This window comes from Neovison vison, chromosome 12 (genome assembly GCF_020171115.1).
Source record: "Neovison vison isolate M4711 chromosome 12, ASM_NN_V1, whole genome shotgun sequence".
Classification (NCBI taxonomy): domain Eukaryota; kingdom Metazoa; phylum Chordata; class Mammalia; order Carnivora; family Mustelidae; genus Neogale; species Neogale vison.
In genome coordinates, this window is record NC_058102.1 from 97668452 (window position 1) to 97694918 (window position 26467).

A 26467-nucleotide genomic window follows, 5' to 3' on the forward strand; every position below is an offset into this window, starting at 1 on the left:
CTTTAAAGTGAAAAAGGTCTTTGCAATGAAAATGTCCCAAACAGTTACCAAATTTATTGCCCCAAAAAACAAAAAACAAAAAAACATTTTCAAACTTCAGTGTTAGGCTGTTCGTTTGTTCTTTCTTTCTTTCCTTTTTTTTTTTTTTTTTTTTTTGTGATAATTTTTCTTTTCTTTTTCTTTCTTTTTCAAAAAATTTTATTTATTTTTAAAATTTCTTTTCAGTCATTGTTTATGCACCACACCCACTGCTCCATGCAATACGTGCCTTCCACAATACCCACCACCAGGGTCACCCAACCTCCCACCCCCTCCCCTACAAAACCCTCAGTTAGTTCCTCAGAGTCCATGGTCTCTCATGGTTCTTCTTTCCCTCCAATTTACCCCAACTCCCTTCTCTCTATCTCTCCATGTCCTCCATGTTATTCCTTATGCTCCACAAATAGGTGAAAATGATGAAGTTCTAGAACCTAGGTGAGGTTCGGTGGGCTGAGGTCTGGAGCCGATGACCAAGAAAGAATTCTTGAGACATCTTTGGTGCAAAATGGTGGTTTATTAAAGCACGGGGACAGGACCTGTGGGCAGGAAGAACTGCTGCCCTGGGTTGTGAGGGTAGGCGTGTTATATACCTTGCAGTTGGGGGGAGGTGGTGAAGGGATGGGAGATTTCAACAGAGCTCTCACGTGCTAAGGAGGGCCTACAAGGTGCTGGGGGGAGTCCTTGCCCTTATGGCTTGATCAATGTCGTTTTTAGGTCAGGCATTAACATTAAGATAGTTGGGAGATTCTTAGTGGGGTATTATAATCCTGCTGTCATTTACATTCCCTTCTACCTCAACCTCCTCCAGTTTTTGGTGGGGAGGGAGACATTAGGGCTTCAGGAACTGAGAGTTATTTGCCTCTGGAAATTTGTGCTATTGATAAGGTAACCTCCCTGTTTAGGTCTCTAGGACATCTGTAGAGCAAGGGAGATTCCTGTTCTGCAGGATTGTGATCCCTGCAAGTTAACTATTTATCGTTTTATGGCAGTCAGGGGTGCCTGAGGAATGCTACACATATGGAGGGGAGTGGGTGGAGAGGGGGTGCAAGGCGCCAGCTTTTGCTCTGTCCTCAGCCAGCCTCCTGCTCCCTCATCAGAAACCATATGATAATTGACTCTCTCTGCTTGACTTATTTCACTCAGCAAAATCTCTTCCAGTCCTTTCCATGTTGATACAAAAGTTGGGTATTAATTCTTTCTGAGGGAAGCATCATACTCCATAGTATATATGGGACACATCTTCTTTATCCATTCATCTCTTGAAGGGCATCTTGGTTCTTTCCACAGGAGACTATGGCCATTGCTGCTATAAACATTGGGGTACAGATGGCCCTTCTTTTCACTACATCTGTGTCTTTGGGGTAAATACCCAGTAGCGCAATTTCAGGGTCATAGGAAAGCTCTATTTTTAATTTCTTAAGGAATCTCCATGCTGTTTTCCAAAGTGGCTACACCAACTTGCATTCCCACCAACAGTGTAAGAGGGTTCCCCTTTCTCCACATCCTCTCCAACACATGTTGTTTACTGTCTTGTTAATTTTTGCCATTCTAACTGGTGTCAGATGGCTAACAGATGCATGAAAAAATGTTCGTCATCACTAGCCATCAGGGAGTTTCAAATCAAAACCACATTGAGATACCATCTTAAACCTCTTGTCCACTTTCTTTCAAAAACCATTCAGGATTAAATCCTCTGCCAGATCTAAAAGTCTCATTAGAAATCCTTTATCTTGTCAACTCTCAGACCCAACCTACTTAGTATATCCAAACTCCATGTGACCAAATCTGGATTTCATTATTCCCTTGCAAAATACCTGCTCTGTACTCAACAAACTTACCTATGCTTTCATTTTTAAGTTACTATATTTTTTTAAATGAGTAGAGTTGACACACAATGTTATGTTAGCTTGAGGCGTACCACTTAATGATTTGACAAGTTTATACATTATGCTATGTTCCCCACAAGCGTAACTACATCTGTCTTGTTACACTGGTATTATAATATCATAGATAGTATTCCTTCTGTTGTGTGTTTTACTCCCATGACTTATCCTTTCAATAACTATATCTTCCTCTCCCTTCACCCATTTTACCCACCTCCTCACCCACCTCCCCTCTGGTAACCATCAGTTTGTACTCCATATTTACACATCTGATTCTGCTTTTTTAAAATTATCTTTTTAAAAGAAATCACTTATGAGGAGAATCATATAGTATTTGTCCTTATCAGAGTTATTTCACTTAGAATAAGACCCTCTTTGCCCTCCCATGTTGTCTCATGTGGGGGGAAAAAAAAAAAAAACACCAAAAACCAAAACACTGATCCTTTTTTATTGCTGCATACAATTCATGTACCTATCTATATCTCACTTCTTCCTTTTCCATCTTTCTACTGATATTGATTTCTATTATAATAATGTTGATTTCTATTATACATAATGCTGCAGAAAACATTGTGGTGCATATATCTTTTCAATTTAGTGTGTTTGTTTGTTTGTTTGTTTGTTTTTTCCCATGGGGAGTGTCTAAATACCCTGTATGGAATCATTAGATCATAAGGCATTCCTATTTTTGGCTTTTTGAGGACATTCTATAATGTTTCCCACAGTGGCTGTACCAATTTACATTCTCACCAAGTACATTTGGGTCCTTTTTCTCTACATGCTTGTCAATGTGTGTTACTTTTCGATATTTTGATTTTAGCCATTCTAACTTGTATAAGGTAACATCCCAGCATGGTTTTGATTTTTATTTCCCTGATAATGAGTGATGTTGAGCATCTTTTCATATGTCTGTTGGCCATCTATATGTCTTCTTTGGAGTGATGTTTATCAGATCCTCTGCCCATTCAATGAGATTGTTTGGGTTTTTTGGTGTACAGTTGAGTAAGTTCTGTATATATTTTGGATATTAACCCCTTATCAGGTATATCATTTGCAAATACCTTCCCCCCTTTCAGTACATATTATTTTTGTTATATTGTGCAACAACTTTTTTATTTTGATGTAGTCCCAATAGTTTATTTTTGCTTTTGTTTGCCTTGCCTTAGGGGACATATCTAGAAAATGTTACTATAGTTGATGTCAGACAAATTACTGCCTGTGATGTCTTCTAGGATTATTCATGGTTCCAGGTCACACATTTAGGTTTTTAATCCATTTTGAGTTTGCCTTTTTGTTTTGATTTTTTCACATTTTTTTTAGATTGAATGTGTGGTGTTAGTTGTCCAATTTCATTGTTTTACATGTAACTGTCCAGGTTCCTAGCACTGCTGTTTGAAAATATTGTTTTTCCCCATTGTATTTTCTTGTCTCCATGGTCATAGGTTAATTGACCATGGAATCATAGCTTCTATTTCTGGGGTCTCTATTCTCTTGTATTGATCTATGTTTCTAGTTTTGTCCCAGTACCATACTATTTTGATTACTATACCTTTGTAGTATATCTTGAAATCTGGGATTGGGATACCTCCACTTTGTTATTTCTCAGGATTCCTTTGGCTATTTGGGGTCTTCTGTGGGTCCCTACACATATTAGGATTATTTGTTTTTGTGAAAAATGCTTTGGTATTTTCATAAGGACTGCTCATTGAGGTCTCAAGCCACTGGACCCAGATGCTACTCTAGTCTCCGCTTTTTGGATAGATGGGGAGAGAGGGTACCTGCAGCTCTTCAGGTCAGAGGAATCTATTCCCAGTCATTCAGTAGTATCCCTCCTCACTTATGTTTCCAGTAAAGGGGGGGAGGTGCTCCCTTTGTTACTGTGTCTCCCTGTTTATTCTGTGCTCTTGCCTTTGTCTTTGTCTTTGGTTGTTCAGAAGCTGTTCAGTCAGCCCTAGTTCTTCAGGAGGAATTGTACTACTAATAGGCATAATTTGGTGTGGTCTGTGGAGGAGGTGTGTTCAGGGTCTTCCTATCTCACCATCTTCTCCATTCAAAAGAACATTTTAACATCTTGAAAACCCTCAAGAGCACTTGAAACTTTAGCATTTCATTTTTAATTTAAGGATAATATATGCCTAATGTAATGAGAAAATAATGTCAAAGAATGAAGTATCAATAGTATTTGGGATATATAGAATGACCCTTTGATTTTTGACCAATCCTCACTCACATTTTCAGTATAACTGGGATTAAACATTTATAGTATATTCTACCAAAGTTTTCTTTCTGCCAGATGTTTTTTATATATATTCCCTCACATAGTCACATTCATACACTCAGACTTGTCTTTTTCCTTATATAATATGGTAATACATATTTATTATAGAAAATATTCTGTAAGTTTTCTTTTTTTAGTTAACAAAGTGTAGTAGATATCATTCATGGTCAAATTATCATCCATTTATAATTGCATAGAATAACAGAGGAGATTTCTGTATAATTTAGTGGTTTCATTGTTGGTTATATTTGAGGAAATCAGGTTGGTACCAATGCACATTATTAGCTGCAGTGTTAAAGCCGTTTGTATGCATTCACTTGCAAGTATATAAGTATTTGTACAGCATTTATGTGAGGACTGAATTTTTCAAAAGTATATTATTTATTTATTTTCATAAAAAGAATGAGAGAGTGGGAGTACAAACAGGGGGAGCAGCTCACAGATGGAGAAGCAGGTTCCCCACTGAGCAAGGAGCCTGAATCCCAGGATGCTGTAATCATGACCTGAGCTAAAGCCAGATGCTTAATCACTGAGCCACACAGGTATCCCTGTGAATAATAAATTTTGATAGATATTTCAGAATTTCTCTTCCACAGACAAGAATAAAGGCATTTCATTGATGTTAACCATCATGGATATTGAAGATCATTTACACATTTTAAAATGGAAAAGCAAAAATGATGTCATAGCTTACCTAATAATAAAGATAGCATTGTAAAGAACAGATTTTGAGATTTTGAGGTTAATGAGATCCAATACCTTTGTTAACTTGCAAAACTTATCCAACCTGTCTCAGCATCAATTACTCTTCTCATAAAATGAGACCAACCGGGAGGAGTCAAGATGGCGGAGAAGTAGCAGGCTGAGACTACCTCAGCTAGCAGGAGATCAGCTAGAGAGCTTATCTAAAGATTGCAAACACCTGCAAATCCATCGGCAAATCGAAGAGAAGAACAGCAATTCTAGAAACAGAAAAACAACCACTTTCTGAAAGGTAGGACTGGCGGAGAAGTGAATCCAAAGCGACGGGAAGATAGACCGCAGGGGGAGGGGCCGGCTCCCGGCAAGCGGCGGAGCAGCGGAGCACAAAATCAGGACTTTTAAAAGTCTGCTCCGCTGAGGGACATCGCTCCGGAGGCTAAACCGGGGCGAAGCCCACACGGGGTCGGCGTGACCTCAGGTCCCGTGGGGTCACAGAAGGATCGGGGGTCTCTGAGTGTCGCAGAGCTTGCGGATATTGGAACGGGAAAGCCGGCTGCAGAGACAGAGCCGACAGTAAGCTCGCAGCTCAGAGTTGCCTTGAACCGGTCACAGGCTCGGTGAGCTCGGAGCGCGGCGGGAGGTTAGGCAGACGCGAGTTACTAGGAGCTGTTTGCTGAGGGCTCACAGGGGAGCGGGGCCCCGGGGTCTCGGCTCCTCTGGGCCGGAGACCAGGAGGCCGCCATTTGTGTTTCCGTCCACCGGAACTCTACGGAAAGCGCTCAGGGAACAAAAGACCCTGAAAGCAAAGCCGAGCAGATCACTCAGCCCGGCCCCTGGTAAGGGCGGTGTAATTCCGCCTGGGGCAAAGACACTTGAGAATCACTACAACAGGCCCCTCCCCCAGAAGATCAACAAGAAATCCAGGCAAGACCAAGTTCACCTACCAAGGAGTGCAGTTTCAATACCAAGGAGAGAGCAGCAGAATTCCAGAGGAGGAGAAAACAAACCACAGAACTCATGGCTTTCTGCCTGTGATTTTTTAGTCTTGCAGTTAATTTAATTTTTTTTTTCTTTTTCATTTTTTTTTTCACTTCTTCTGCTAAAAATTTTTATAACTTTTACCATTTTCTTTTTTAACGTTTTTTAACTAGATTATCTAATATATATATATATTTTTCTTTTTTATACTTTTCTTCATTCATTTTCTTTTTTTTTAATTCTATTTTTTCTTTTTTTCTTTCTTTCTTTTTGAACCTCTTTTTATCCCCAAATCAGAAGAGATCCTAATCTCTTCAATCTTTTTTTCTTAATTCTTTTTTAAATTCTTGATTGAATTTTTAATTCAATCTCTTTTTTTTAATTCTTTTTTTATTTTTTTTCGTTCTTTCTTTTTGAACCTCTTTTTATTCCCAAATCAGAAGAGATCCCAATCAGAAGAGATTGGGAGATCCCAATCAAAGGAGATCCCAATCAGAGGAGATCCCTCACCCAATCGTGAGGGAGGAGAAATCCCCCCTCACAATTTGGGATCTCTTCTGATTTGGTTAAAGCATATTTTCCTGGGATTGTTACCACCCTTTTAGTATTTTACTTGCTCCTTCATATACTCTTAGCTGGACAAAATGACAAGGCGGAAAAATTCACAACAAAAAAAAGAACAAGAGACAGTACCAAAGGCTAGGGACCTAATCAATACAGACATTGGTAATATGTCAGATCTAGAGTTCAAAATGACAGTTCTCAAGGTTATAGCCGGGCTTGAAAAAGGCATGGAAGATATTAGAGAAACCCTCTCCAGAGATATAAAAGCCCTTTCTGGAGAAATAAAAGAACTAAAATCCAACCAAGTTGAAATCAAAAAAGCTATTAATGAAGTTCAATCAAAAATGGAGGCTCTCACTGCTAGGATAAATGAGGCAGAAGAAAGAATTAGCGATATAGAAGACCAAATGACAGAAATAAAGAAGCTGAGCAAAAGAGGGACAAACAGCTACTGGACCATGAGGAGAGAATTCGAGAGATAAGTGACACCATAAGACGAAATAACATTAGAATAATTGGGATTCCAGAAGAAGAAGAAAGAGAGAGGGGAGCAGAAGGTATACTGGAGAGGATTATTGGGGAGAATTTCCCCAATATGGCAAAGGGAACGAGCATCAAAATTCAGGAGGCTCAGAGAACGCCCCTCAAAATCAATAAGAATAGGCCGACACCCCGTCACCTAATAGTAAAATTTACAAGCCTTAGTGACAAAGAGAAAATCCTGAAAGCAGCCCGGGAAAAGAAGTCTGTAACATACAATGGTAAAAGTATTAGATTGGCAGCTGACTTATCCACAGAGACCTGGCAGGCCAGAAAGAGCTGGCATGATATTTTCAGAGCACTAAACGAGAAAAACATGCAGCCAAGAATACTATATCCACCTAGGCTATCATTGAAAATAGAAGGAGAGATTAAAAGCTTCCAGGACAAACAAAAACTGAAAGAATTTGCAAACACCAAACCAGCTCTACAGGAAATACTGAAAGGGGTCCTCTAAGCAAAGAGAGAGCCTACAAGTGGTAGATCAGAAAGGAACAGAGACAATATACAGTAACAGTCACCATAGAGGCAATACAATGGCACTAAAATCATATCTCTCAATAGTTACCCTGAATGTTAATGGGCTAAATGCCCCAATCAAAAGACACAGGGTATCAGAATGGATAAAAAAACAAAACCCATCTATATGTTGCCTCCAAGAAACCCATTTTAAACCCGAAGACACCTCCAGACTTAAAGTGAGGGGGTGGAAAAGAATTTACCATGCTAATGGACATCAGAAAAAAGCAGGAGTGGCAATCCTTATATCAGATCACTTAGATTTTAAGCCAAAGACTATAATAAGAGGTGAGGAAGGACATTATATCATACTCAAAGGGTCTGTCCAACAAGAAGATCTAACAATTTTAAATATCTATGCCCCCAATGTGGGAGCAGCCAACTATATAAACCAATTAATAACAAAATCAAAGAAACACATCAACAATAATACAATAATAGTAAGGGACTTTAACACTCCCCTCACTGAAATGGACAGATCATCCAAGCAAAAGATCAACAGGGAAATAAAGGCCTTAAATGATACACTGGCTGAGATGGACATCACAGATATATTCAGAACATTTCATCCCAAAGCAACAGAATACACATTCTTCTCTAGTGCACATGGAACATTCTCCAGAATAGATCACATCCTCGGTCCTAAATCAGGACTCAACCGGTATCAAAAGATTGGGATCATTCCCTGCATATTTTCAGACCACAATGCTCTGAAGCTAGAACTCAACCACAAGAGGAAGTTTGGAAAGAACACAAATACATGGAGACTAAACAGCATCCTTCTAAAGAATGAATGGGTCAACCGGGAAATTAAAGAAGAATTGAAAAAAATCATGGAAACAAATGATAATGAAAATACAACGGTTCAAAATCTGTGGGACACAACACAGGCAGTCCTGAGAGGAAAATATATAGCGGTACAAGCTTTTCTCAAGAAACAAGAAAGGTCTCAGGTACACAACCTAACCCTACACCTAAAGGAGCTGGAGAAAGAACAGGAAAGAAACCCTAAGCCCAGCAGGAGAAGAGAAATCATAAAGATCAGAGCAGAAATCAATGAAATAGAAACCAAAAAAACAATAGAACAAATCAACCAAACTAGGAGCTGGTTCTTTGAAAGAATTAATAAAATTGATAAACCCCTGGCCATACTTATCAAAAAGAAAAGAGAAAGGACCCAAATAAGTAAAATAATGAATGAAGAGGAGAGATCACACCTAACACCAAAGAAATACAAACTATTATAAGAACGTACTATGAGCAACTCTACGCCAACAAATTTGACAATCTGGAAGCAATGGATGCATTCCTAGAAACATATAAACTACCAAAATTGAACCAGGAAGAAATAGAAAGCCTGAACAGACCCATAACCAGTAAGGAGATTGAAACAGTCATTAAAAATCTCCAAACAAACAAAAGCCCAGGGCCAGATGGCTTCCCAGGGGAATTCTACCAAACATTTAAAGAAGAACTAATTCCTATTCTCCTGAAACTGTTCCAAAAAATAGAAATGGAAGGAAAACTCCCAAACTCATTTTATGAGGCCAGCATCACCTTGATCCCAAAACCAGACAAGGATCGCATCAAAAAAGAGAGCTATAGACCAATATCCTTGATAAACACAGATGCAAAAATTCTCACCAAAATACTAGCCAATAGGATTCAACAGTACATTAAAATGATTATTCACCACGACCAAGTGTGATTTATCCCAGGGCTGCAAGGTTGGTTCAACATCCGCAAATCAGTCAATGTGATACAACACATCAATAAAAGAAAGAACAAGAACCATATGATACTCTCAATAGATGCTGAAAAAGCATTTGACAATGTACAGCATCCCTTCCTGATCAAAACCCTTCAAAGTGTAGGGATAGAGGGCACATACCTCAATATCATCAAAGCCATCTATGAAAAACCCACTGCAAATATCATTCTCAATGGAGAAAAACTGAAAGCTTTTCCACTAAGGTCAGGAACACGGCAGGGATGTCCATTATCACCACTGCTATTCAACATAGTACTAGAAGTCCTAGCCTCAGCAATCAGACAACAAAAGGAAATTAAAGGCATCCAAATCGGCAAAGAAGAAGTCAAATTATCACTCTTCGCAGATGATATGATACTCTATGTGGAAAACCCAAAAGACTCCACTCCAAAACTGCTAGAACTTATACAGGAATTCAGTAAAGTGTCAGGATATAAGATCAATGCACAGAAATCAGTTGCATTTCTCTACACCAACAACAAGACAGAAGAAAGAGAAATAAAGGAGTCAATCCCATTTACAATTGCACCCCAAACCATAAGATACCTAGGAATAAACCTAACCAAAGAGGCTAAGAATCTATACTCAGAAAACTATAAAGTACTCATGAAAGAAATTGAGGAAGACACAAAGAAATGGAAAAATGTTCCATGCTCCTGGATTGGAAGAATAAATATTGTGAAAATGTCTATGCTACCTAAAGCAATCTACACATTTAATGCAATTCCTATCAAAGTACCATCCATCTTTTTCAAAGAAATGGAACAAATAATTTTAAAATTTATATGGAACCAGAAAAGACCTCGAATAGCCAAAGGGATATTGAAAAACAAAGCCAAAGTTGGTGGCATCACAATTCCAGACTTCAAGCTTTATTACAAAGCTGTCATCATCAAGACAGCATGGTACTGGCACAAAAACAGACACATAGACCAATGGAACAGAATAGAGAGCCCAGAAATAGACCCTCAACTCTATGGTCAACTAATCTTCGACAAAGCAGGAAAGAATGTCCAATGAAAAAAAGACAGCCTCTTCAATAAATGGTGTTGGGAAAATTGGACAGCCACGTGCAGAAAAATGAAATTGGACCATTTCCTTACACCACATACAAAAATAGATTCAAAATTGATTAAGGACCTCAATGTGAGAAAGGAATCCATCAAAATCCTTGAGGAGAACACAGGCAGCAACCTCTTCGACCTCAGCCGCAGCAACATCTTCCTAGGAACATCGCCAAAGGCAAGGGAAGCAAGGGCAAAAATGAACTTTTGGGATTTCATCAAAATCAAAAGCTTTTGCACAGCAAAGGAAACAGTTAAGAAAACCAAAAGACAACTGACAGAATGACATATCAGATAAAGGACTAGTGTCCAAAATCTATAAAGAACTTAAGAAACTCAACACCCAAAGAACAAATAATCCAATCAAGAAATGGGCAGAGGACATGAACAGACGTTTCTGCAAAGAAGACATCCAGATGGCCATCAGACACATGAAAAAGTGCTCCATATCACTCGGCATCAGGGAAATACAAATCAAAACCACAATGAGATATCACCTCACACCAGTCAAAATGGCTAAAATCAACAAGTCAGGAAATGACAGATGCTGGCGAGGATGCGGAGAAAGGGGAACCCTCCTACACTGTTGGTGGGAATGCAAGCTGGTGCAACCCCTCTGGAAAACAGCATGGAGGTTCCTCAAAATGTTGAAAATAGAACTGCCCTATGACCCAGCAATTGCACTACTGGGAATTTACCCTAAAGATACAAACATAGTGATCCAAAGGGGCACGTGCACCCAAATGTTTATAGCAGCAATGTCCACAATAGCCAAACTATGGAAAGAACCTAGATGTCCATCAACAGATGAATGGATCAAGAAGATGTGGTATATATACACAATGGAATACTATGCCGCCATCAAAAGAAACGAAATCTTGCCATTTGCGACAACATGGATGGAACTAGAGCATATCATGCTTAGCGAAATAAGTCAAGCGGAGAAAGACAACTATCATATGATCTCCCTAATATGAGGGAGTGGTGATGCAACATGGGGGCTTAAGTGGGTAGGAGAAGAATCCATGAAACAAGATGGGATAGGGAGGGAGACAAACCATAAGTGACTCTTAATCTCACGAAACAAACTTTGGGTAGCTGGGGGGAGGGGGGTTGGGAGAAGGGGGGTAGGGTTATGGACATTGGGGAGGGTATGTGCTTTGGGGTAAATTGGAAGGGGAGATGAACCATGAGAGACTATGGACTCTGAAAAACAATCTGAGGGGTTTGAAGTGTTGGGGGTTGGGAGGTTGGGGTACCAGGTGGTGGGTATTATAGAGGGCACAGCTTGCATGGAGCACTGGGTGTGGTGAAAAAATAATGAATACTGTTTTCCTGAAAATAAATAAATTGGAAAAAAAAATGAGACCACACATCTTCCCTCTTAGGATATTGTAAAGATTAAAGGAGATAATGAATAAAAGCACTTACAGACTAGTTAGGGTACAGGAAGTTCTTAGTCGATGAATGTTAAATACTCTTTTAAATTTCATATTCTCCAATTATTAGAGAGGTTGGATTTTTTTTTAACCTCATCTAGTTTTAATGAGTTAAGCACAGGGTTATTCCATATGCTCCAATACATATGTTTAAAAACACATATATTTTAACAAAAGAAGATTTTACTTGAGAGGTGTATCAAACAGTGTCATTTCAATGACTTAAGCATAAGGCAATCTCCATATGCTTCTACACTTAAGTTTACAAACACTTATAGCTTAATAAAAGATGTTGCTTGAAAGAAAAATTATGAACAGTGGAGTTTCAATGAGTTAAGCACAGCGATATTCCCATTTACTTCTATACTTAAGTTTACAACACTTTTATCTTTCTAAAAAAGTTTTTATTTCAATTCCAGTTACTTAACACAGTGTAGTGTTAGTTTCAGGTGTACACTATAGTGATCTGAAACTTGTACAAAACCCAGAGCTCATCACAAGTGCACTCTTTAATCCACATCACCTATTCACCTCGTCCCCCCACCCATCCACCTCTCCTCTGGTAACCATGTTTGTTCTGTATTATAAGAGTCTGTTCCTTGATTTGTTTCTCTCTCCCTCTTTTTATCCCTTTGCTCATTTTTTCCCTTAAATTTCACATATGAGTAAAATTATATAGTATTTTTCTTTCTCTGACACACTTATTTCAGTTTGGATAATATTTAGAGAAATTGAACATTTTAATAATCGTATTTCTCATCCATGAATTGCTTATTTGTAACTCTGTTCACTTTGGGGGGTTATGTCTTCTCATTTACTAGTTGGAAATATTTATGTATTTGAATATAAACTCATGGTGAATTTCTTTTGTTGAATCAAATTTTCCGAACCTCTCCTTAACTTATTTATGAGGTGCTTCCACTCAAAAAAATCGTATCATGAGTTCATGGTTCCCTATTCTTTTTAGAGCACTTTTTTACACCTACTTCAAAATCATGTAAATATTCATTCATGTTTACTATTTTTATGGTTTTCTTCCCATTTGCCTCTTTAATCCACCCAGAATTTTTTCTTATATAAGATATGAATTTGTTTTTGTTTCTTTTAAACAAATAATCAACTTCTCTAATATCATTAGGCTAGAGACAACATGAGAGTTTGGACAGTGAGTCACTTAGAGCACTAAAGCCATGGGAGATGCCAGCTCCCATCTGGCAACCATCAAATAGTTCTCTGTATTGTTGGGTCTTCTGCTTTGTTTGCTGGTTTACTTGCTCATTTTGCTTCTTTGATTCTACTATAAGTGAAAGCATATGGTATTTGTCTTTCTCTATCTGGTATATTTCACTTGGCATAATATCCTCCATGTTCATCGAAGTGGTAAATGGCAAGATCTCATCCTTTCTATAGCCAAGTAGTATTCCATTTTGTGTGTGTGTGTGTGTGTGTGTGTGTGTATACATATATACATTTATATATAGGTATCCTCTTCTTTATTAATCTATCAACATACACTCGGATTGCTTCCATACCTTGGGTGTTACAAATAATGCTGCAAAAAATGTAGGGGGTGGTGCATATATCTTTTGGAATTAGTGTTTTTGAAAAAAAATTTTATTATTACAATGGTAAGCAAAGTGATTTGTGTTCCAAAACCACTGGTTTTATATCCACTGTTATAAGTCATTAACATAGAACTGACAGTTTTAAAGGAAAATACAACTCAACCACTCTCGTGAATTTTCCATTTCTTACAGGATACCCAGTTTGTTGGCATATAATTTTTCATAGTGTTCTCTTATATTTGTTGTTCTGTGGTGTTGGTTGTAATCTCTCATTTATTATTCATGATTTTATCTATTTGGATCATTTTTCTTTTTGTTAAGTCTGGCTAGCAGTTTATCAATTTTATCAAGTCTTTTGAAGAACCAGCTCTTAGTTTCATTTGTTTGTTTTTATATCATTTAGTTCTGCTCTAATCTTTATCTCTATTCTGCTACTGTTAGGCATTATTTGCTGTTCCTTTTTAGCTCCTTTAGGTGTAAGTTTACATTATATATTTGAGACTTTTCTTGCTTCTCAAGGTAAGTGTATATTGCAATACACTTCCCTCTTAGAACTGATTTTAATACATCCTAAAGGTTTTGGGCTTTCATACCTTTAATTTCATTTGCTTTCATGTATTATTTTAAAGATTCATTTATTTATTTCAAGGGGAGTCAGGCAGAGTGAGAGGGAGGGAATCCTCAAGCAGACTCCCTGCTGAGTGTGGAACCTGACTTGGGTTTTGATCCCAGGATCCTGAGATCATGACCTGAGACAAAATCAAGAGTTGAATGCTCAACTGACTGAACCACTCAGGTGTCCCCTTTGTATTTTGTTAATTCATCTTCAATTTCCAGGTTAACCCATTCATTTTTTGGTAGGATGTTCTTTAATTTCCTTGTAATTGAGTTCTTCTTGAATTTTTTCTTGTGCTTGACTTCCAGTTTCATAATTCTGTGGTCTGAAAATATGCATGGTATAATTTCAGTCTTTTTGTTCTTGTTGAGGGCTGATTTGTTAGCCAGTATGTGACATATTCTGGAGAATGTTCTATGTGTATTCAAGAAGAATGTGTACTCTGCTGCTTTAAGGTGGAATGTTCTGAATATATCTGTTACGACCATCTTGTCCAGTGTGTCATTCAGAGCCATTGTTTCCATGTTGATTTGCTGCTTACATGATCCATCCCTTGTTTTAAGTGAGGTGTTAAAGTCCACTTATTTTTCTATTATCATCAATGAGGTTCTTTATGTTTGTTATTAATATATTCAGGTGCTTCCAAGCTGGGAGCACAGATTTTTACAATTGTGAGATCTTTTTGATGTTTAGACCCCTTAATTTGGATATAATGCCCTTCTTCATCTAATATTATTGTTTTATTTTAAGATCTAGTTTGTCTGATATAAGCAGGGTTACTCCAGCTATCTCCTGACAGCCATCTGCATTGTAGGTGGTTTTCCATCCCCTCACTTTCAATTTGCAGGTGTCTTTAGGTCTAAAATGAATCTGTTATAGGAAGTATAAAAATGGATTTTTTAAAATACATTCTTATACCCTATGTCTTTTGATTGGAGCATTTAGTCCATTTACATTCAGAGTGATTATTGAGAGATATGAATTTAGTACCATTGTGTACCTGTAAAATTGGTATTCCTGGTGATGTTTTTAAGTCTTTTCTAGTCTTTGTTGCTTTTGGTATTTTTTTTTTCTCCATTCAAAGAATTTCCCTTAAAATTTCTTGTAAGACAGGTAAGTGTTTAAGAATGCCTTTAGTTTTTGCCTAGAAAACTCTTTATTTCTCCTTCTATTCTAAATGAAAGCCTTTCTGTATAAAGAATTCTTAGCTGCAGGTTTTTCCCATTTAGCACATTGCATATTTCCTTCCATTGTCTTCTGGCCTGCCAAATGTCTGTGGACAGATCTGCTGAGAACCTGGTCTGTCTCCCATTGTAGGATAAGGACATTTTTCTCCTTGTCCTTTCCAGGTTTCTTTCCTTATCTATGTATTTTGTGAATTTGATTATGATATGCCTTGATGATGGCTGGCTTTTGTTGAGCTTAATGGAATTCATCTGTACTTGGATTTTGATGTCTGTGTCCTTCCCCAGATTAGTGAAGTTTTCAGCAATAATTTCTTCAAAAAATAGCTTCTGCCCCTTTCTCTCTCTCTTCATCTTCTGTGAGTCTATGATATGAATGTTATTATGTTTCACTAATTCACTGTATTCCCTAAGTCTACCTTCATAGTCCATTATCTTTCTTTTCCTCTTCTTTTTTGTTTCATTATTTTCCATACTTTTATCTTCTATACCACTGACTTGCTCCTCCGCTTCATCAATTCTCCTTTTCATACCCCCTCCATTTGTGCTTACATTGCGGTTATTACATTATTAATTTTGGCCTGACTACATTTTAGTTGTTTTATCTCTGTAGTTAGAGATTCTCTAGTGTCTTCTGAGCTTTTTTTGAGCCCAGTTTGTATTCTTACACTTGCTGTGGTACCTCTGTAGGCAGGCTGTCTCCCTGCCACTGCAACACATGTCTTAAACTTTCTTGAACCATTCTCCAGGGCTTCAACATGAGATCTTTGGTGTTTATTTCCTCAACATTCTATCTGGCTCAAACTTCCTTCCTTATGTCTTTTGTTATTTTTAAGAGCTATAATTCCTTCATTATCTCCTTTCTTTCCAGAGTCCTTACAGAAATTCTGTGTTCACTTGAAGCCTGAGTGATGTAAGACCCATGCTGTAAGAATTTGCAAATTTATGATTTCTTATAATTACAAAATTTTGTGATTCCATATATAACTGACAGTATAACTTTAAACGAAACATGTTGGTTCACGAGAGGTTAGCAAAGACGGGAGGTAAGACAGTGTATTATTCCTCAGCAACTGTTTGCAGGTATAAACCCCAAAAGATCAGATAGTAGCTACTAGTACAAAGGACAAAAGTAGGTTGGGTCTAGCAACATGGCGCATCAAAAAGGAGAGTAGTAGATGTTAATTACAAAGGAGGAGGGTGGGGGTTTGGGTGAGCCTGGTGGTGGGTATTAAAGAGGATGAATATTGCATGGAGTACTGGGTGTGGTGCATAAACAATAAATCTTGGAACACTGAAAAAAATTAAATTAAATTTAAAGAAAAGGAAGTTGGGATGAGATGCCAAAAAGAGCAACAAAATGGTGAATGGTGTTCCTCTTCATATATCCTTCTTACTTTTCTCTAAAGACAGTTCCTGTAATTCTGTAATTCCGACTGCCATGGAGAATAGAAATTGAGGAGTAGAGTCACCAAGGCATAGAGGACAAACCTCCCTGCCCCAATTAATTTTCCTTTGGCAGACACTTATTTTAGAAGGATAATTTGGGAGGATACAGGCTTTTAGGGATTGGCATTTCAGAATATGGTGTGTACTTGATATTACACTGATCAAATCAAATGATTCTGTTTTGTAGAGAGATTCTTCAGAGAATAAAAACACCAGCACGTAGGAATGGGGGAGGGAAAGTTGGTTATGACAAAGGACCCTAGAGATTCTAAATTTCCTAAATCAAATAGGCTAAATTTAGATTTGGACAAATTGCATGAGCAAAAATGAAAGAGATTAAGGATGCATACAATAAATTGGGTGAACCTCCAAAATATGGCTGAACAAGAGAAACCAGACTTTAAATCTCACAATTTCTGATTTCTTTTATAAAAAGTTCCAGAAGAGGCAAAAATATTGTATATGCCCAAGAACATCAATGGATACCTGAATCCAATGGCTGGCATGGGGAGTATAGGAAATGGCTCTGAAGACACGAAGGGAATTATTTAATATGATGGGGATATTCTAAATATACTTTGTCAGTAGTTGTCTAAATATATTGGATTAAAATTATTGCACATGTTTTTATGTAAGGTACAAGGTACATTAATGTATTTCATTACATTGACATAACTATAATGAATCAATAATATTTAATTTATAGATGGTTTAATGTATGGGAAGATCCCCAAACACAGACATAAATAAATCATATCTTGAATTTCTTCCAAGATTCACTAACATTTGTATAATATAAGTGATTTTGACCAAAGCCTGAGCTTCAATTATTTCTATACAGAACAACTGATAAAATTTATAAATATTATATATTGCAATCAACTTTTTCTAAACTTCTGTTCATATTGACCGTTTTTTACTCCTTCCTATGAATAAAAAAATGTTCTTAGTGACATCTAGAGTGGTAAATCCTTGTGCGAAAATTTTCAATTTACTTTGTCCAGATCCATCAGAGAAATAAGTATCCATAGCATCTCTAGCTTAATGAAATGTATTTCTAAGATTATAAGACTTTAAAGCCAGATTTACCTCTTAATCCACATACCGAATGGTGGTGTTAACAGTCATGGAAAAATATTAATTGTATTGTACATCCCCATTAGAGCTCTGGAATGATCAGGTGCTTGTCAATGAACAACAATATTTTGAAAGGAATCTTTTACTGAAAAGTAGGTCTCAACAGTGAGTTTAAAATATTCATAAACCATGTTTGCTTGTAAACAGAGGTTCTGCCATTCAGGTCTTGTTATTCCATTTATAAAGCACAGGCAGAATACATTAAGCATAATTTTTAAGAGGCCTAGAACTTTCAGAATGGTCAATGAACGTTGTCTTCAATTTAGAACCACAATCTGCAATAGCCTTAACAAGAGTGTCAGCCTAGCCTTTGAAGTTTTGAAGCAAGGCATTAGCTACTCTTTATCTATAAGTAAGTCCTAGATGCATCTTCATCCACTATAAGTCATTTTCATTTGCATTGAGTGTATGGTTTAGTGTACTCACCTTCATTATTTACTTTAGCTAGATCTTCTGGATAACTTACTTCAGCTACTACATCAATCTGCTTACCTTGTACTTTGTGTTATGTAGATGGCTTCTTTCCTTAAACCTCATGATGTGTGCTTGCTTCAGATTTTTTTTTTTTTTTTTCTGTAGCTTCTTCACCTCTCTCAGTCTTCATAGAATTGAAGAGAATCAGGGCCTTGCTCTAGATGAGGTTTTGGCTTAAGGAATATTGTGCTTGATTTGATCTATACAGATCAATAAAAATTTCTCCCTGTCAGCAATAACACTTCACTTTCTTATCACTTATGTCTTTCAGTGAAGTAGCACTTTAATTTCCTTCAAGAGATTTTCCCTGTATTCACAACCTAAGTGGTACAGGAGATATAGCTGTTGGCCTATCCTGGCTCTTTACTGTGTCTTCCTCATTAAGCTTGATCATTTCTAGCTTGACTTAAAGCGAGAAACATGATTCTTTCTTTTACACAAACACTTCCAGGTCACTTTAGGGTGATTATTTAGCCTAATTTCAATATTTGTGCATGCCAAGGAATAGAGAGGCCAAAAGAGAGGGAGAGAGAAGTGGGGAGAGCTGGTCAGTGGATCCGTCAGAACACACATAGCATTTGCTGATTGTAGTTGCTGTCTTATATGGGCAGTGTTCATGGTGTTCCAAAACAATTACAATAGTAACATCAAAGATCACAGATCACCATAACAAATATAATAATAAAAAGGCTTGAAATATTGTGAAAATTACTACAGTGCAACACAGAGATGAGCAAATGCTGTTGGGAAAATGGCACCAATAGACTTGATTCATGCAGGATGTCATAAACCTTCAACTTGTAGGAAATGCAGTTATGCAAAGTGCAACAAAGCAAAGCACAATAAAATGAGAATGAATAAAATATACCTGTTCCACATTTTGTTTATCCATTCATTACTTGAAAGTTGCTTATGTTTTTTCTACTCTTTGACTCATGCATGATGTGTCTATGAAAATGTGTGTTGAAATTTTTGTGTGAACATGTGTTTTCAATTCCTAGAAGTAGAATTTCTGGGTTATATGGTAACTCTATATTTACCTTCTTGATGAGATACCAAACTTTTCCAAATGTCTACACATTTTACGTTCCCACCAGCAATGTATGAGGATTCCAAATTCTGTATATCATCACTTTTTATTCTTCTGTACAATAGTACTTCTTACTTTTTGTGATATAAATAACCAACATATATGTACAGACACACACACATACACATACATATATGTAACTGTCCTAGTGGTTGTAAAGTGGTATGTCATTGTGGTTTTTGACTTACATTTTCCTAAATATTATTATTCATTTTTTTTTAAGATTTTATTTATTTATCTGACAGACAGAGATCACAAGTGGGCAGAAAGGCAGGCAGAGACAGAGAGAGGGGGAAGCAGGCTCCCTCCTGAGCAGGGAGTTCGATGTGGAGCTGGATCCCAGGACCCTGGGGTCATGACCTGGGCCAAAGACAGAGGCTTTAACCCACTAGCCACCTAGGTGTCGCAATACTACTATTTTTTTTTTTTTAAGATTTTATTTACTTATTTATTTGACAGACAGAGATCACAAGTAGGCAGAGAGGCAGACAGAGAGAGAGGAGGAAGCAGGCTCCCTGCTGAGCAGAGAGCCCCATGCAGGACTTGATCCCAGGACCCTGAGATCATGACTTGAGCCCAAGGCAGAGGCTTTAACCCTCTGAGCCACCCAGGTGCCCTTAATACTACTATTCTTGAGCATTTTTTAAATGTGCTTTTACCCATGTATCTATCTTCTTTAAGTCCTTTGTCTATATTTTGTTGAGTGTTTGTTTTTTTATTGTTCAATTATAGGAGTTATTTAATGTAAATTTAACCATGGAAGTGCCACATTCTATCCAAGAAAATAACAAAACTTAAAAAAATTAAAGATATTCTAAATAAATTTTAAAAATCCCATATTATTTGATTGGAGATCCGCCATTGTTAATTAAGATTATAACAGTTTCTAATCTGACCCACAGATTCAATATAATCCTTATTAAATTTTCAAGTGCTCTTTTTGCATAAATAAGCAATCTAATCCTAAAATTCATATGGAATTGCAAGTGTCCCTGAATAGACAGGACAACATTGAAAAAGAGGAACAAAGTCGAAATAGTCATACTTTCCAACTTCAAATTTCATATAAAGTTACACTAATCAAGAAAGACAGAATGATACAGGCAATTGAGCAATAGCTCAAAGGAATAGAACTGAGAGTCTAGTATAGACCCATACATTTATGGTCAATTGATTTTTAACTAGAGTGCCAAGATTAATCAACGGGGAAATAATAGCTTTTTCAACAAATCATGTTGTGGTAACCATGTTCATGCAAAGGTTGACTTTAATCTCTACCTCAAACCATACACAAACATTAACTCAATAGAAACCAAAGACCTAACAGTAAGACATAAAACTATAAAGTTCTTAGAATAAACAGCAAGTATACATCCTTGCAACTTTGGATTAAGCAATGATATTTTAAATATGACACCAGAAGCACAAGCAAGAAAATACAAAATAAATTTAAAAATTATTCATCTTTGGGGTGCCTGGGTGATTCAATGGGTTAAAGCTTCTGCCTTCGGCTCAGGTCATGATCCCAGGTAGGATCGAGCCCCACATCAGGCTCTCTGTTCAGCAAGGAGCCTGTGTCCCCCCACCCCCTGTCTATCTCTCTGCCTACCTGTGATCTCTGTCAAATAAATAAATAAAAATCTTTAAAAAAATTTACTTCATCAAAATTAAACATTTTATGAACAAAGGACACTATCAGGAAACTGAAATGACAACCCAAAGAATGAGAAAAATAAAAACCAAATCTAATAAGGGTCAAATAATTTTTAAAGTGCTTATTGGAAAGCTTTGAGGGCCTTGAATATAATAACATGAATTTATTCCCTTGTTATTGCCTTAGAAAGGAAGATGGTTAACAATGTTGGCTTAAAGGGTGTCTGGGTGGCTCAGTGGTTAAGTGTCTGCCTTTGGCTCAGGGTAACCCCACAGGAGCCTTCTCATCCTTTTCCTTCTGCTGCTTTCTCTCTCTCTCTCTCTCATATAAATAAATAAATAAATAAATAAATAAAATCTTTAAACACAAAAAACAGTGCTGGCTTAGAATAGTAAAACAAATCAGAACACAAACCTGAGCTTAAATTGTTTTCTTCTCAGGGCCACACAGATAGGATTACAGCATTAAGTATTTTTTTCACTCATTTTTCTCTGATGGCATATTATATCCAATAGCAAACACATTATATTTCATGGATTTCTTTGCAAGTCCATTTTTATTTTTATTTTTTTATCTGACAGGATACCAGTAATACTCACTTCTTTAAAAGCATTTTATGTATGAGTGAGTACATGCAAGAGTGGGCAGAAGGGAAGGGGAAGGGAGACCCAAATCATTTTCTTTTAAAATTTTTTTATTTTTTATAAACATATATTTTTATCCCCAGGGGTACAGGTCTGTGAATCGCCAGGTTTACACACTTCACAGCACTCACCAAAGCACATACCCTCCCCAATGTCCATAACCCCACCCCCCTTCTCCCAACCCCCTTCCCCCCAGCAACCCTCAGTTTGTTTTGTGAGATTAAGAGTCACTTATGGTTTGTCTCCCTTCCAATCCCATCTTGTTTCATTTATTCTTCTCCTACCCACTTAAGCCCCCATGTACCAAATCATTTTTTTAATATTTTTTCCATGATCCCATATAACCAAATGTCCAACCATTCCTCTTTTTTTTTTTTTTTTTTTTCTAAATATCTCTGGCACCATTTCCTGGAACTTCAGATTCATTGACATTATTACATTTCAACTCTCAAATAACCTATGTAGTTTAAAATATTAGCCTTCTAACTTGCCTCCCAGATTCCAATATCCAAAAACCCATCTTCAACACATTTAACATAGTGTCTTTATAAGGTAAAAATCTGCTTGCATAGGTTTTTATATTAAAAAAGAAAACTCTCAAGGTGCCACCTGCATTAGAATCACCTACTATCCATGTTTCTATATTGTACTCCAGGTAAATTAAAAAGACATTTTAAGAATGAGAACGTTGACTTGTGTGTATGATAAACAAATCATGTGTGTGATTCTTAGGCATTTCACATTTTCAGGTCTCTAAACCTACCAGATAACGTCCTGCTACATTTTAGAGCATACGAGCTTTTTATTTTTTTTTTTTCCCAATTTATTTATTTTCAGAAAAACAGTATTCATTATTTTTCACCACACCCAGTGCTCCATGCAAGCTGTGCCCTCTATAATACCCACCACCTGGTACCCCAACCTCCCACCCCCCCCGCCACTTCAAACCCCTCAGATTGTTTTTCAGAGTCCATAGTCTCTCATGGTTCATCTCCCCTTCCAATTTACCCCAAAGCACATACCCTCCCCAATGTCCATAACCCTACCCTCCTTCTCCCAACCCCCCTCCCCCCAGCAACCCACAGTTTGTTTCCTGAGATTAAGAGTCACTTATGGTTTGTCTCCCTCCATATCCCATCTTGTTTCATGGATTCTTCTCCTACCCACTTAAGCCCCCATGTTGCATCATCACTTCCTCATATGAGGGAGATCATATGATATTTGTCTTTCTCTGCTTGACTTATTTCGCTAAGCATGATACGCTCTAGTTCCATCCATGTTGTCGCAAATGGCAAGATTTCGTTTCTTTTGATGGCTGCATAGTATTCCATTGTGTATATATACCACATCTTCTTGATCCATTCATCTGTTGATGGACATCTAGGTTCTTTCCATAGTTTGGCTATTGTGGACATTGCTGCTATAAACATTTGGGTGCACGTGCCCCTTTGGATCACTATGTTTGTATCTTTAGGGTAAATTCCCAGTAGTGCTGGGAATTAGTAATTGCTGAATTAGTAATTGCTGAATTAGTAATTGCTGGGTCATAGGGCAGTTCTATTTTCAACATTTTGAGGAACCTCCATGCTGTTTTCCAGAGCGGTTGCACCAGCTTGCATTCCCACCAACAGTGTAGGAGGGTTCCCCTTTCTCCGCATCCTCGCCAGCATCTGTCATTTCCTGACTTGTTGATTTTAGCCATTCTGACTGGTGTGAGGTGATATCTCATTGTGGTTTTGATTTGTATTTCCCTGATGCCAAGTGATATGGAGCACTTTTTCATGTGTCTGTTGGCCATCTGGATGTCTTCTTTGCAGAAACATCTGTTCATGTCCTCTGCCCATTTCTTGATTGGATTATTTGTTCTTTGGGTGTTGAGTTTGTTAAGTTCTTTATAGATTTTGGACACTAGTCCTTTATCTGATATGTCGTTTGCAAATATCTTCTCCCATTCTGTGGAACCAGAAAAGACCTCGAATAGCCAAAGGGATATTGAAAAACAAAGCCAAAGTTGGTGGCATCACAATTCCGGACTTCAAGCTTTATTACAAAGCTGTCATCATCAAGACAGCATGGTACTGGCACAAAAACAGACACATAGACCAAGGGAACAGAATAGAGATCCCAGAAATAGACCCTCAACTCTATGGTCAACTAATCTTTGACAAAGCAGGAAAGAATGTCCAATGGAAAAAAGACAGCCTCTTCAATAAATGGTGTTGGGAAAATTGGACAGCCACATGCAGAAAAATGAAATTGGACCATTTCCTTACACCACACACAAAAATAGATTCAAAATGGATTAAGGACCTCAATGTGAGAAAGGAATCCATCAAAATCCTTGAGGAGAACACAGGCAGCAACCTCTTCAATCTCAGCCGCAGCAACATCTTCCTAGGAACATCGCCAAAGGCAAGGGAAGCAAAGGCAAAAATGAACTTTTGGGATTTCATCAAAATCAAAAGCTTTTGTACAGCAAAGGAAACAGTTAACAAAACCAAAAGACAACTGACAGAATGAGCATACGAGCTTTTTATGACTTGAAGCCTCCCTTTTTTTCTTTCCGTGTTGAAACAGGTGAGTCACATTTGAAGAACTTCCTAGAGTTCCAGTAGTGTATATTGTTATATTGATGTCTGTATTATTCTTTAAAATTCTAATGATGAATGTCTATTTAAAATCATTTTTTGAGGAAGTCAGTACCATGTTTTGTAGAATAAAAGAAATTTCACATTTGTATTGATAACTCAAGATAATAATCTACTATAGCACAGAAAGGAATGCATCTAATCATAAAGAGAAGTAGGAAGTTAAAGATGCACTGTGCTGAAATGTTTGGTTAAAATGTTCTGAGGTGAAAAAATGTTATGTGGTGAACTAATTGAAGGACAGAATAAGTAAACTTATAAGATGAATCAAAACGTTTATTTATTTTCTTTTCCAAGGTTTTAAAATTAAATTTCCTCTTCATTTTTTGAAAAAAAGAGAAAATCTTTTGGAGTGTGTCCTTGAAAGCTTATTTCACTTGCTGGTTTCTGAGAGTGTAAATGAAAGGGTTTAATAAAGGGGCAACTGAGGTATAAGTAACACTTAACACCTTTGGATAAAGTCACCCTTTCCTTTGTTGTTGGCTTTATGTAATTAAAGATACAGCTACCATAAGTAAGGGAGACTACAATCATATGAAAAGAACAAGTAGAAAAAGGCTTTGTTCTTTTCTGAGCAGAGGGGATTTTTAGAATGGTCTTGATAATATATGTGTAGAAAGAACCAGTAACAGCAATGTGACTAGGGTATTTATAAGAGAGAAGACAAATGAAAGTAATTCCAGTAAATGAGTGTCAGTGCAGGAAAGCTGCAAGACAGGGGAAATGTCACACATGAAACCCTTAATTACTTTGGAAGCACAAAAATCCAGTGTCAGTCCTGAGGCCAATGGTGGAAATGAAAGCAGAAAGCCAACTGTCCATGAATCGAATAGAAGTTGGTAACACACTTTGTTGTTCATAATGATGGGGTAATGGAGGGGTTTGCAGACTGCTACATATCGGTCAAAACACATGGCAGGCAGCAGGTAAAATTCTGTAATTTCTAACAAGAGGAAAAAGAATAACTGAGATGCACAACTATTGTAGGAAATTATTTTATTTTTAGTCATGATGCTTATCAGGTATCTGGGAATAAAGAATGTTGTCAATGAAGCTTCCAAGAAGGAGAAATTTTGGAGGAAAAAATACATGGGAGTCTTGAGGCGGGGATCTAGCAAAGTAAGAAGAATGATGGTTAAGTTCCCAATCACACTCAACACATAGTTTATGAAGAAAAATATAATAATTACAATTTGCACTTGTGGTTCATCAGTCAATCCTAGGAGAATGAATTCAATCTCTCTTGACTGATTCCTCATTTCAGACCTGAGTACTATTAGATAGAGATAGGAAGACAACTTCAGAATTGGAAAAAAAGAGGATTTTTATAAAAGCTACTGGCAGGAAAAAAAAAATGTAGTCAGAAATGTAAAGAAGTTTAAAAAATTGATCTGATTTAATAGGATAGATGATACTTAAAACTGTTATCAGCCTAGGTCAATCTAACTGATTGCTGCTGTGACAGTTATGATAAGAACACTACTAAACTTTTTCTTTTTCCCTTTTTGAACTTGAAAGATCATTTAAATTTTAGCTGATTATTTCCAAATGAGGTAAATTCTCTTTCAAGATAAATAGAACAAAAGCTTGACCTTTAGAGTATTTTTTATGTATAGCTTAAAAATCATTGAAAAATTTCTCATAACATCCAGAAAATTAATACCAAAATCTATATGTCATTTTTTCTTCAACAATTCCTAGCTCATTAAAACACTTAAAAATTTGTGAAATATGGAAATAATGACAGTTACATACTATTTCTATGATTGAAATATTCATATATATTCCCTTATTTTGTCCCGATGCAGTACTTCTCCATTGTTCCTTTATCTCATTTCACTTAATTATTAATTTTCGTTCATGTTAAATACACCAGGCTTCTTAGAGGTGGCATTTAATCATGAAGTCTCACTGTAACATCTACATAAAAATAGAAAAAAGTAAATGACAGTTCAAAAGTCAATGGATATTACCTGACTTTTATTTGTGGCAATGCTTTCATTTATGATCTAGATATTGACTGCAAATTATAAGTGATTTACCATATCTAGAATACATTGATATAATTTTCCCCTTATGGGAGTATGGTCGAAACAGGGGTCAAAAGTAAATGACGAATATTCTATCTCTAATAATATTACAAAAAATTCAATAGTTTAAGAGGAAAGTTAATTCCAAAGCATTTCTGCAGAAAGATTCTAAAAACATATATGCATTCTGGAAGTTATA

At 36.9% G+C, this 26467-nt stretch overlaps 1 pseudogene; it reads right to left on the reverse strand.

Annotated features, from left to right (window-relative positions):
- Positions 1 to 24606: 24606 nt before the first annotated feature.
- LOC122892249 lies at positions 24607 to 25497 on the reverse strand (annotated as a pseudogene).
- Between the last annotated feature and the right edge of the window lie 970 nt (positions 25498 to 26467).